This window comes from Tamandua tetradactyla, chromosome 9, assembly GCF_023851605.1.
Source record: "Tamandua tetradactyla isolate mTamTet1 chromosome 9, mTamTet1.pri, whole genome shotgun sequence".
In the NCBI taxonomy this organism is placed as follows: Eukaryota; Metazoa; Chordata; class Mammalia; order Pilosa; family Myrmecophagidae; genus Tamandua; species Tamandua tetradactyla.
Window position 1 is genome coordinate 83,019,889 of NC_135335.1, and position 12,122 is coordinate 83,032,010.

The 12,122-nt window shown below is 36.5% G+C and overlaps 1 long non-coding RNA gene across 2 annotated transcripts in view; it reads right to left on the bottom strand.

Annotated features, from left to right (window-relative positions):
* LOC143647204 (uncharacterized) overlaps window positions 1-12,122 on the bottom strand; it is a 410,235-nt gene that overhangs the window by 272,572 nt on the left and 125,541 nt on the right. The window lies entirely within an intron of this gene.

Consider the following 12,122-nt stretch of genomic DNA (forward strand, 5'->3'; position numbering starts at 1 on the left):
CTGAGCTTATATCCAGGTTTAATGCAACTCTATCAAAATCCAAGAAAGATGTTTTTGTAGATATAGAGAAGATTATTCTAAAATTTAGATGGTAAGGTAAGGGAACTAGAACAGCCAAAAAATTGAAAAGAAAAATAAAGCAGGATGAATCAGATTTAATCTGCTAGCTACAGTAATCAAGACACTATGTTATTGGCAAGAAACAGACACATAGAGCAATGAAACAGAATAAAGCAAACAAACAACAGCAAAATAAAAACAATAGAAAGATACCCACACAAATATGCCCAGCTGATTTTTGACAAAGAAGCAAAAACAATTCCATGAGGAAAGATAGCCTTTTCAACTAATCATGCTAAAGCAATTGAACATCCATACACAGGAAAAGTTAATAAGACCCAACTCTCACACATCATAGAAAAATTACCTCAAAATATATCAGCCACTTAAATGTAAATGTAAGTTTAGAAAAAAACATAGGAGAAAATCTTCAAACCTACATGCAGGTAAAGAAATCTTGGACTTGACATACCAAATGCTAAGTGACAACACCAAATGCTGACAAGGATGTAGAAAAATTGGATTACTCATACATTGCTGGTGGGATTGCAAACTGGTATCACTCTGGAAAACAGTTTGGCAGTTTCTTAAGAAATGTAAACATGTAACTACCATCCACCAATTGCACTCTCGGGTATTTACCCAAGAGAAATAAAAACTTAGCTTCAACAAAAACATGTATACAATTTATAGCAGCTTATTAGTATTAGACAAAAACTGGAAATAACCCAAGTGTTCTACAACAGGTGAATGGATAAACAAATGTGGTATATCCATGAAATACGATTCAGCAATAAAAAAAAGTACAAAACTATTGATAGATACAACAACCTAGATGAATCTACATAGAATTATACTGACTAAAAAGGAAGTGATCCCTAAAAGTTACATACTGTATTCTTCCATTTACATAACGATTTTGAAATGACAAAGTTACAGAAATGGAGAACCAATTACTGGTTGCCAGAGGTTAACGAGGGAGTGGAGGCAAGGAGAGAAGTTGAGGTGGCTATAAAATGACAAGAAGAGGAATCTAGTGGTGATGGAAATATTCTGTATTTAGACTATATCAATATAAATATCCTGGTTGTGATATTTGTTCTATAGTTTTGCAAAACATCACCATTGAGGAAAATTGTGTAAAGGATACACAGGATCTCTATATTACTTCTTACAAATGCATGTGACTATACAATTATCCCAAAATAAAGTTCCATTTTAAAAAGGCACAGAAGTCTGTAAATAAATAAATACTTTCTGAAGAGTTATTATGAACTTCTAATTTACTTCCTCTTCTGAATCAGAATCAATTTCACCATGTATGTTAGTTTGCTAGCTGCCAGAACACAATATCCCAGAACTGGAATGGCTTTTAAAAGGGAGAATTTAATAAGTTAAAAGTTTATAGTTCTAGGGGAGTGAAAGTATCCAAATTAAGGCACCAACAAGAGATTACTTTCACTCAAGAAAGGCCAATGGGTCAGGAACACCTCTGTCAGCTCGGAAGTCACATTGCTCCTGGGCTCCATTGCTTTCAGCCTCTGTTCCTGTGGGGGCTCCTCACTTCATTTCTCCAGGGCTGGCTTTCATCTCTTGGTTTCTCTTGTCTCTTTCCAGATTCTGGCTTGCTTAATATTTCAGGGCAACATCTGTTGGGTTCCAATATCTCCAAACATCTGTGTCTCTGTTCTCCACATGTCCACATCTATGTCAGCTCTGCTATGAAGTTTCTGTCACTTCTGTCATTTCTCTCTCTGTTGGCTTTGTTGTTTCTGACTCCAAAATGTTTCCTCTTTTAAAGGATTCCAGTAAACTAACCAAGACCCACCTGGAATGGTGGAATCACCTCTCCCTCTAATTAAAGGTCACACCCACAATTGGGCATGTCACATCTCTGCAGAGACAATCTAATCAAAAATTTCCAACCTACAGTATTGAATCAGGATTAAAAGAAATGATTGCTTCTACCAGATTGGATAAGGATTAAAACATCACTTATCTAGGGTGCATAATACTTTTAAACCAGCACACCATGTGAAAAATCCTGAGTTCCATTTAAGATAAATAGGGATACTTGGCTATGGTAAGATTAAGGCAGAGGTGAGCAAACTTTAAACCTTCAGACTGAAATTATAACCATCTGTTGTGGATTAAAGGTGTATATATCCTAGAAAAACATGTTTTCAAATTTAATCCATTCTTGTTGGTGTGGACCCATTGTAGATAGGAACTTTTAATGAGATCAATGTATTGTAAATTTCTATTTCCTTCAGTTGAAGTGTGTCCCACCTCTAACAGCATGGGTCTTCATCCTATTACTGGTATCCTTTATAAACAAAATGAATTCAAGCATGAGAGAGAGAAAGCCTAAAGCTGAACATCAGTGGAACTCTGAAATGCTGACTTATACCTTGACATGTGACAAACTAAGGACCAAGGATTACTTATAGCCAGCCCCAGAACACCAGTCTTTAAGAAGAAAGCATGTCTTAATTTGGACTTTTTCCCAGACTCAAACCATGAGCAATTAAATTCCCATTATTTAACCTAACCCATTTAATGGTATTGGTTTGAGCAACCTAGGAAACTAAACACCATCTTTAAACACAGATATTGAAGTTCTACCAGGGAACAGCTTAGATGTTTCCGAACAAGACTCTCTTTGCTTACTTCCTATGATAGTCTATGTTTAGAAACAATAACAGTGACAGAATTCTATCCTAGGTAAGCTATACCTGACATTCCAACTTTTAATGGAAAGCCTGTTCTACCTCCAAAAGATGGGGACAAAGTCATCAGGTGATTCCAATTTCCCAAACTTAGGCTTTCAAATACCATTTCCATCCATCACTCATCTTCAAAAATCTTCAGTAGCTTTTCACTCCCTGCAGGAAAAGGTTCATACTTTTTAGTCTTGTACACAAAGTCACCATCTAGTTCCCACCAACCTCTCTAACCAGTCTTTCTCTTGTTCTTCCAAAACAATACAGTTCAGTGCTACTGAATTCAAAGCTGCTATTTATCATTAAATAATTCCTCAGTCAACACACACTATAAATGTAACCATTGCAATGTAGATGCCCTTCAGTTTATTTTCTTCTTTATAAACATCTCAAACAAAATGAGAAACACTTTCTCCAAAACATCAAATTATTATCAACTTCAGTTCCTAAAACTATTTACCATCCTCATCTGAGAGTTCTGTGTAAAACTGATTTTTCGTCAGGAGTTGATACACAGGAAATAAAAGGTTTGGAAATAAAATCATGAAATGAAATTTATAAACAGGTGAATATTTAATTTTTATTTTTAAAGGGACAGATTTAAAGAATAGAAAAGAAAAATATGACTATTTAATAATGTGTTATCCAATAACTGCTACATGATTTCAAATACTAATAGCTCCTTGGAATTCATAATTCATGTAACCAAACACTCAAGGAAATATAAATTCACAAAACATTGGCCTATCTCTACTTCTGCATTTGTTGTACAGGCACACCAGGAAGTGGATAAGGCTGGATGTATAACTCTTTCCTGTTTAAATGAACAAAGATAAAGCTGAGGAGAGAGAGGGCTCATTGTTAAGTAAGTTCTAATATGCAAATTGGAAAACCATTATAAATAACTAAATCATAAATTTAAAAGAAGAAAAACCAATTTCTTTTGACAAAGAAATAATGACAATCATAACTTGGATTTCTATACATATTAGAAAACTCCAAATTTTTACTCAGTTATCTCTCATTCTCACATAACTTTTCTGTATTGTATTACAAGACATGCAAAATATTACTTAAATCTTTTTTTGAGAAATGGACAACTTTAATCACAGAGAGTTTGATAACACATTATTTCCCAGTTGCTCAAAGCATCCTTAGTCTAGAGTTCACTAGTTCTGGCTCAACAAGGGAGCTAAAAATATTTTAAACATCCCATTCTCCTTGGGAGTTCAATTAGTCCTATTTTGGAGATAAACTTGAAGTGATCCTGCAAACTCCCATTTAGCTGTACCACGCAAGGCAGAACATCCTATGCTGGACATCCCTAAGTTAAAAAGAAAAACAACACAGCAACAGCCAAGTGAACTAATAAAGGCTGAAAGTCTGGAGACTATTATTTAGGGAGGGAAGGTAGTATCCTTGAACAAATCATTTAATCTTTCTGGGTCTTACTGTCTTTGTTGTAGAATATAGAAGGTGATTTGCTCAGGGATTGCTAAAATCTCGTGATTCTACAAACAAAAAAGCATAGCTTTTAACTCTGTCCGTCTCTCCCTCCAGATCTAGAGATATGGAAAAGACAATCTCTGTAAATAAACAAGACCCTCCTCATAATTTCAGTCTTTCAGGCCAGACCTGTTAGCATGTGTTCTGGAGTACAATGAGAGAACTGATGAAACTAAAGCAACTAAGACCCGCAGGATATTTACAACACAGTGATTCTATTTGCTACAAAAGGATGGCTTTTGGGTTGCTTTTGGTATTTTCTAAGTCTGAAGATTTATCTGCAATGAGTCTTCTATGAAGAGTTTCATAGTGTCACAAAGCAGTAAAGCTCAGTTCCTTTCAATCTAAAAATCATACCTTCTGACAAAAGCTATCATAGAAGGAAAGAAGTACAGCACATTCAACACCCATTACAACTAAAATTAAATTCTTAAGATGGAAATATTAGAGCCAGTGGTGCCATCTAGCTGCTACACTAACTATGCATTATATATTTGTATACACTTCTGTAAGAAAGAAAATATTTTGATCATTTTATGTAGGCAGAGGAAAACAAAATCTTTCTTGTTATGAATGAACATTTTAAGACATATTTTCCCATCTCCTAACCTTTGGAAAGGTTATCTGCACTAGAATAGGAGCACACTTTTCCTTTCTCTTCCAGTCCCTCTTATATTGCAGCCATGATCAAAGTCATTGTGAGGAGAAATAGAACAAAATCAGGATCAATGTCATTACCAACTGAGACCCTCTCCCAAACTCAAGTCCATGGAGAAATTATTCTTCTGCAACAGAGTAGTCATTCTATGATGGTTCCTCCCACAAACATATTCCTGCACTCATACACACCTATCACCACTATTTTCCTTAAGAACATAAGGTAGACAATTTTTAATATTTGTTTTCTACTTCCCCTGCCCAATCTCATTCTTTTGACAAAATTAGTATGAATAGTTTGATATATACTCTTCATTCTTTTTATGCTTATATACATGAGTAAAATACACACATTTATAGTGTTTTATTTTTAGTGATATGAAATTCTACTATGAATTTTACTCTGAATTTGTTTTTTCATTAATTAATATGTTCTGTATATCTTTCCATGTTGATGGTTTTTTCTAAATATAATTGCACCTCAGTATGAAGTAAAATATTAAACATAAATTCCTTTGATGTGAACTCTTTATAGGAAATTAATGAATCAATTTTATATAGGGATGTTGAGGGAATATGAGTTAAAGCAGGCTATTTGAAAGGAGGCAACAGGCTGAACTACACTGCTCAGAGGCTTTGGTCTGCTAAGTTAATGGTTGTAGGGGTGAGTGGGTGGAAGGCAGTCCTAGACATGGTGCATAATGGCATTAGACATCTTGAGGTAAGGGACTTCAGATGGGAGAGGAGGCCACATAACAACAAAACAGAGATAGTAGGACCAGAAAAGACAAACTTCACTTTCTTCAAAAATTTTATTAGGAATGGCCATAAAGAAAACTTCAACTTTTGAAGTTGAAGGTGGCTGCTTTAAGCAGTTTTATATTTCAGCAATAATTATTTTTCAAAAGAAGTCTTCAGAACTTCCACATGGCTTCTTTACTCACAGTAAAAATCCTGTTCATCTTGCTATGGTTAAAAGTGCCTTTGGATTTTACATAAGTCCTTTTTTGCTAAGTCTACAATTCAGAAAATATTCACTTTAGGAAGAAAATCTATAATAAAAGGTCTTGGGCCAAAAGCCTCTGTCCAATAGAGTTCTTCTACATGAAATCCAGCAAAAGCACATAAGCAAGTCACACAATTTATTTGTGGCTAGACATCAGTTTTCAGGAAAATATTATTTATGCTCCTTAGTCAGTTAAACAAGTGCTTTATTGTTCAGTAATATTTGGACTTATGACATCTTCAGACCCTTGGGATTGAAGTCAAAATGCTCTAAGTAAAGAGCTTTTATTGAACTCCAAAAACTTAAATAGCTTTTAATCCATATTCAATAATGTAGTTTGGAATCTTTTGATTGTACTGTTTCTGGGGTGATATGACACTCAGTTGTGGGTATTAACTTTTTGATTAGATGGAGAAGTCCAACCATTCCAGGTGGGTCTTGATTAGTTTACTGAAATACTTTTGGAAACATTTTGGAGAGTCTCTTTTAGAGCCACAAGAACCATGAAAGTCTGCACAGTCAGAGACCTTTGGCAATGAAGAAGGAATATGCTACTAGGAGAGCTTTATTAAAACAGGCCTAGACAGAAAGCTAGCAGACATTGCCATGTTTGCCATGTGCCTTTCCAGTTGAGAAAGAAACCCTGAACTCATCAGCCTTCTTGAATCAAGGTATCTTTCACTGGATGCCTTAGATTGGACATTTCTATAAACTTGCTTTAATTTGGACAATTTCACAGCCTTAGAACTGTAAACGTGCAACTTAATAAATTCCCTTTTTCAAAAGCCTTTCCATTTCTGGTATATCACATTCCAGAAGCTAGCAAACTAGAACAAATTTTGGTTTCAGAGAAGTGGGGTGCTGCTGTGGTTTGCAAATACCAAACATGTTGGAATGCCTTTTTAAAGGTATAAGGGGAAGATTCTGGAAGAGCTGAGAGGAGCTTGATAGAGAAGGCTTAGACTGCTTTGAAGAGATTGTTGGTAGAAATGTGGACTCTAAAGATACCTCTGACCAGGCTCTAGACAGAAATGAGGCATGTGTTATTGCAAACTGGAAGGAAGGCGGTCTTTGTTTTAAAATGTCAGAAAATCTGACAAAATTGACTAGTAACTTTGCCTGGAAGGCAGATTTTAAAAGCCATGAACTTGGATATTTAGCAGAAGAGATTTCCAAATTAAATGTGTAAAGTGCAGCCTGGTTTCTCCTTGCAGCTTATACCAAAATGCAACAGGAAGGAGATAAGCTGAGAACTGAACTCCTGGGTACAAAGAAACCAGAAATTGATATTCTGGAAAATTCTGGGATTCCAGGAAGGGAGAACTCAGAGAATGATGACCCATGTGAGGCTTTGGCCAACTGCGTAACCAGTCAGCCATTTCAGAAAAAAACAGGATTGGAGATGGAGTTATTCATGAAGAACTTGTGGAAACTCCTGCTCTCTGATGGGCATGATCCTTACTACATGGAAAGCCAACAAGAGTGCTGTGGGACCTGTATAAATGGAGCTGCTGCCAGTATGGACTGGGGGGCTCAGAAAAGGGACAATGTGAAGGTAAATAACTTCAGAGGCAGAACTATGGAAGCTAACGTCTAAAGTCAAGAAACTTCAGGCCAGGAAAGTGGACCCACCCAAGTACTTGGAGAGAGTAAGTTTGCCTCAAAGGCCGAGGATGGGCCTTGCACCTTGTTTCAACAGAAGAGTGTGTTGCCTCATGCCTTGGAGAGGTTTGCCGCACATTCCTTGGGGTTTGGGGAGAGCCTGGCTACCACCACATGGAGGGTTGAGCATGTACCCTGGAGATGGCAGATTGCTCAGGTGATGCCCAATGCTTGGAGAGGGTGGAGCTGAGAAAAAGGTAGTTTCCCCAATGTCCCTCAAGGTTCTATTTGGAGAGAGGCAGACTACTGTGTAGGCCCTGGGAAAGGGTGAGACTGCTGCTTTCTAAAGCCCTGAAGATAAATGACTCTCAGACTTTGAAATGTAATGGACTTTGCCCTGCAGGTTTTCGAAACTGTTTGGGTCCAGTGACCCCTGTGTTCCTTCCAGTTTCTCCCTATGGAAATGGGGGTATTTATCCAATGACTGTCCCTCCTTTGTATATTGGCAGCATATAATTTGTTCTGAATCTTTAGAGGTCCAGAGCCAAAGGAGAATTTTGCCTTAGAACAGACCATACCGGTAGCCGACTTTGATGAGATTTTGTGATGGATTTAACCTTGCATTGTATTTGTATTTTTACTGAAACGGTTTAAAGTTTTCTGATACTGTGATGGAATGAATGTATTTTGTATGTGGGAGAAACATGTCTTTTTAGAGTCCAGAGGGTGGAATGTGTTGGTTTGAAGGGATTATGTACCCTAGAAAAGCCATGTTTTAATCCTGATCCAATCTTGTGGGAGCAACCTTTTCTTTTAACCCCTATTCAGCACGGTAGGTTGGAATATTGATTGGATTATCTCCTCAGAGATGTGGCAAACCCAACTGTGGGAATTAACTTTCTCATTAGATGGAGATGTAACTCTACCCATTCCAGGTGGGTCTTGATTAGTTTACTAGTATCCTTTAAAAGAGGAAGCATTTTGGAGAGATCAACAACAGAGCCATGAGAGGAGAGAGACTTGAGAGCCACAAGAACCATAAGAGCTCATGCAGCCAGAGACCTTTGGAGATGAAGAAGAAAAATGCCCCTGGGGTGCTTCATGAAACAAGAAGCCTGAACAGAAAACTAGCAGACATTGCCATGTTTGCCATGTGCCCTTCCAGTTGACAGAGAAACCCTGAAAATCATCGGCCTTCTTGAATCAAAGCAACTTTACCTGGATGCCTTAGATTGGATATTTCTATAGACTTGCTTTAATATGGACAATTTCACAGCCTTAGAACTGTAAACGTGCAACTTAATTCCCCTTTTAAATTCCCCTTTTAAAAGGCCATTCCATTTCTTGTATATTGCATTCCAGCAGCTAGCAAACTAGGACAAGCATTTTTACCCAAACAAAGGAACATTAGTGGTCATTTCGCAGACCTACCCTCAGCATATGGGAGACTGCAACTTGTAAAAGATCTGCTGACAAAATACCTTTCAATGGATGCTTCCATTGGACCTTATCTAGACACTTCTTTGAGAATTTCTATAAATCAAAAGCTTAAGAATAACCACACTATTTCTAGTGGACTTAAGGCAGTGAAAAATACATCAAATTTTCCTAAAGAGAGGACCACTTCTTGAGAATATTATAGGCACTCACAGATGCAGAATTCACCCAACTAGTCCTCCTGGGAAGTTTTAATAAAATATTTTCCATGTGCTCTAAGTGTAAGCATACAAGCTGTAAAGCTGGGAAAGTATTTTTTTGTGACTTACACCTCCACCCTGAAATCATGCATACACACAAACACTCATACACACAAGCATCTAGAAGAGCATTCTTGTGCCAGTTTGAAATGATTAATGTACCCTAGAAAAGCCATATTTTAATTCTAATTCAATCTTATGGGAGCAGCCATTTCTCTTAAATCCTATTCAGCACTGTATATTGGAAACTTGATAGGTTATCTCCATGGAGATGTGACTTTCACCCACTGGTAGATATTAACCTTCATTAAAGGGAGATGTGACTCCACCCAGTCCAGCTGGGTCTTGATTAGTTTACTGGAATCCTTTGAAAAGAGGAAGCATTTTGGAGAAAGCTTGAGAATGATGAGAGCAACAGAGCAGACTCATGAGAATGACAGGAATAGGAGAGACACAAGAACTACAGGGTCCACCAGCCAGTGACCTTTGCAAATGAAGTAGAATGCCCCTAGGGGAGCTTCATGAAGCAAGAGGCCTGGAGAGGAAGCTAGAAGATGTTGCCATGTTCGCCATGAGCCTTTTCAGTTGAGAGAAACCCTGAACTTCATCAGCCTTTCTTGAATGAAGTTAACCTCTTCTTAGTGCCTTAATTTGGACATTTTTATAGACTTGCTTTAATTGGGACATTTTCTCAGACTTAGAACTGTAAACTAGCAACTTATTAGTTCCCCCTTTTAAAAGCCATTCCATTCCTGGTATATTGCATTCCAGTAGCTAGCAAACTAGAACAACTCTACTCTGCTGAAACTCAGTAATTATCATCCTTGTTCTATTTAATATCATTTTATCAATAACTTGTAAATAACTTCTAAATACTTAGAAGACATGTTTATCTATGGATGACAAAACTAGAAGAAGTTTACAGATTTTGTGAAAAATGGACTAAACCTAACAAGGTAATAATAAATATAGCTGAGTTAAAAACCTGAATTTAGGCTTAAAAAAAATCAACTGCAAATGTGGGGAAAAGAGGACACTTCATTTAACAGTAGTTGTTATGAAATCAGCTTGTAGATTTTAGTTAACTATAAATTTACTACATGAAAAACAATGTAATATAACTACAAAAATTGGAAATAAATTCTATCTGCGATTTCATTACGATAGAAGAATAATGCCATGACTAAAAGATGTTATTCTCCTAGTTTGCACTAATTAGAACACATCTATTGCATTTTGCCCACTTCTTGATTGTTAAAAATACCTATTCAGTTACTGAAACATAGATCAGTGGTTCTCAAACTTTGTTGTATGATTAGAATCCCTTGGGGAGCTTTTAAAAAATACTGATGTCAGGCGGTGCGACAGTGACTCAGTGGCAGAATTCTCACTTGCCACGCCAGAGACCCAGGTTTGATTCTAGGTGCTTGCCCACGAAAAAAAAAAAAAAAAAAAAATATATATATATATATATATTCTCTTCCTCCCTTCTTTCCTTCCTCAGCACCCAAAAGTTTTTCTTGCATTACGTCAACAATAGGATCCTGAATTCCAAGTCTCTTTTATTTCAGCCCACTTTTCCTTTGTCTGCTGCCAGTGTGATCTAACTAAATCAAATGTGATCACCTTGCTGTCCTGCTTAAAATATCTCAAAGAGCTACCCACAGTATTCAAGATAAAGCTCACCTTCTTTCATTAGCACACAAGACTCTTGATGATCTGGACCCTCTCTGTAGTCTATAGATGTGTTCTTGTTTTCTCTCCCATGACTACAACACACACTGTTCTCACTCTTGATATAGTTCATCTGAACATGGCATATGTTACATATTTATCTGCCTTTGCTATTACTTAGTCCAAACATCACTCTTCCTTCAAGTCTCATTAAAGTAACACTTTGAGAAAACAAAATGTCTTTGATGCCTCTACCATGTATTCTGTAGCATCTAGCATATACTATTATTTGTCACTAATTACACTAAACTATTATGTTTGATTTACCTATCTTTCCCATTACACTCTAATTTTTTTTGTCTAGTGTCTAATTTGTATCTGCGCTTGTAACCTAAGTGAACAGCATAGCACCCAGCTCTGAATAGGTCCTCAAAAAACTTTTGTGGATTAAGGAAATGAATAAATAATGATAAACCCCAAACTATGAATTGACCATGGAGGTTTATTCTATAAGAAAGAAGCTTTACGGGGCACAGCAACTATTTTTAAATGTGCAAAGGGAAGAGACCTTTCATACGATTACAGATGATCATTTAGAATAGTGAGCCGACATTACAGGAATTATATTTCTGCTCAATGGTATAATTAGAATTTTTATTCATAGAATGGCTTCCATGATGTAGGAAGTTTTCTTTCAATAGAACTCTTCAAGCAGAATTTGAATGTATTTCTTTATTAAGTGAGAGGTGAATAAAAATTTTCTAGGATTCCTTCCAACTCAAGATTCTTTTATGTTTCCCTTAAACTTTAGATTATAAAATAATTCCAAACTTACAGAACAGTTGCAAAAATAATACAGAGCCCATATAGATAACTCCAACATGGCCTCTCCCCGCCACACACACAGATACTCGGATCCATATTTTTCCACATTTCCTGTATCATTCTTTTTATCCATCTATCCATCATTCCCTCTATCAATTTGTGTGCATATAACTTTTCTAAACATTTAAGAGTAAGTTATATGCCCCATGCTCAATGAACCCATAATACCACCTGAACATTTTCTAAGAACATAGATATTCAATTATGTAACCCCTTTAAGTGTAGTTCTCCAGTTCAAGGAATTTAACATTGATATAAAGTTTATAGTCTATACTCTATTTTTTTTCAGGTGTTCCAATAATGTCCTTTTGA